This window comes from Carassius carassius, chromosome 40 (genome assembly GCF_963082965.1).
Source record: "Carassius carassius chromosome 40, fCarCar2.1, whole genome shotgun sequence".
Classification (NCBI taxonomy): Eukaryota; Metazoa; Chordata; class Actinopteri; order Cypriniformes; family Cyprinidae; genus Carassius; species Carassius carassius.
The window spans coordinates 28,682,421-28,684,920 of NC_081794.1; positions in this window are offsets into that span (position 1 = coordinate 28,682,421).

The window sequence follows — 2,500 nt, forward strand, 5'->3', positions numbered from 1 at the left end:
GATCAGAGACGTCTGAAGATAATAGATGAGAGACACTCGTGTACTGAGGCTTGCAGAAGCGCTGTGAATGAGAGAGAGCTGGAGGGGGGCAGAAGAAGCCCACGGCCTTCACTCAACGCTCCTTTATTGAGTGGGAAGATGTGAAAACAGGTTGGAGTTCACTGCCTCTCTGTTTGAAATAAAGGCGTCTATTAGCAGCATTATTCAGCTGAAAGAGAAACATCATTTACTTCATTACTATCAATTTATTCACTAATTAATATAGTGTGTGTGTGTGTGTGTGTGTGTGTGTGTGTGTGTGTGTGTGTGTGTGTGTGTGTGTGTGTGTGTGTATTCACAGAGAGAGCGAGTGAGAAAGGGAAATCATAAGTGTATTTTTGAGTATGTGTGCAATATTATATATTTTTTCCATGTATTTATTTTAAAGGGTGTTTTATATAAAAGTATGCATATTATTATGTATCTATCTATACACTGATTATTATTAATATGTATTTATATAGAATATTTAATATTTCTGCTTATTTTATTAGGCGTTTTTTAAATTATTCCTATTATTATTATTACACAACAGAGTATATATTATAATATACAGTAAGATATATTTTGTACTTATTGTTTTAGCATTTTTGTGTATTTTGGAATGTATTTAACACACACACACGCATACAGTATAACAAAGATATATACATGCATGTATATGTATATATAAAATATATAAATTTTCCACTAACATACACACTATAAAATACAAGTGGGAAGGTTATTAGCTGTTAATATAAACAATCTTTACATAATTGTAGTCAGCCTCTGCAATAAAACTGGTTTATGACAATTCCAAAATCAAAAACACCTATTATTTGAACTATCAAACACATCAATGAAACTACAGGAAAACTGTTTAATTCTATTGTATCCAGATGTTCAGTTCAAAGGCACAATGCACGAGTGCGCTGGGCATTGATTAGAGTTCGTTAGAGTCACTGACGGGGGGGGGGGGGGGGGGGGGAACTCACCAGTGTTCAGTCTCACAGCGGCACCCATCCACAACAGACTCAACAGAGCACTTCACAGTTAACGACTACAAGCACAAACAGAACCATTAGTTAAAAACTGGACATCTGTTCACCAACACACCAATTATTTTGTAAATAGTACGTGATACTGAACCCAGTCATTTGTATTTAACCTAAGTTTGTGCAAAACCGTATCAACCGTTTACAGTGAAACACTTGAGTTTTCTTTTAGTTACACTGGAAACGGAAGTTTAGTGCATTGCATTGTGGGATACAGTATCACACAAAGCTCTCATAGATGTCAACTAACATACTACATTAGAAGTAAGTATAGTTTTCCAGTGTGCTATTCTAAATATGAATAAGTCAGGATTATTGTAGGTAACTTTGACTAAAACTAAAAACATAAAAGCATTTAATACTTGAAATATCAAGTATTACGTAATAATAGAATTATCAATGTTGGCAACAGTTTTCTTTTTCTTGCTTTTTTTTTGGAAACTGATACTTTTTTCAGGATTCTTTGACGAATAAAAAGTTAAAAAGAACAGTATACAGTAAAAATACAGTAAATGCTCTTCTTTTTATCTTTTTATTCATCAAAGAATCCTGAAAAAAAAGGTCACAGGTCTATCACAGGTAGATCACAACTGATCACAACTAGCACAGGTCCCAAAAGAAAAAGTTTTTACATTACATTTACAAACATTATTTCTCCTGTATTTTGATCAAATAAATGCAGCCTTGATGACCAGAAGAAACTCCTGGAAAAAAATGTAACAACTTTATACCGCAATTTGAATTTTGTAATTTCAGTTTGATGTACTTTTGTTCTTCCCAGCTGATAATTCAAACCATGTATATGAACAAGAGCGAGATGCATTCACATGCAGTCAATCGGACAGATCTGCTTATAAACTGTTTCTAAAAGCGAGGCGTTTTATGTTGTTCAGGCACAAGTCGAGGGAAACGCTGACGCCTCTCAAGTGATTTCTGCATCCCACGAGGAGAAACTCAGCAGATCTGAGTCATGATTCCAGCACACACACAAAACCAGCCCACTCGCCTTCAAAACAGTCATTATACTGTGCATATTAGTCAATCTGAACCTCATTAGTCCCCTGAAACCACCGAAGAAAGAGAGTTCAACACTAATTAACCAGCAGAGAAACAGCATGACATGATCAGAGCTGTTAGTGTTTTCCTAATATCGCATGATGATTCAAATACGACAAAACAAGCATTAAAATCAGCTGAAACAACTAAAAATTGTTAAAAAATATTTCTAGATCTGAAAATAAAATCATACAAATTAATAAAATCATAAAACGATATGCATCCGTGTAATTATTATACTTTCTATGCTAAGTTCTAAAATATTTTATTGGATAGAATAATATTGATGATATCATGCTTTAAAAAATATTAAAATTAAAATATGAAAAATATTTTTTCATGCAATATTTTTAATCCCTATGCAGTAA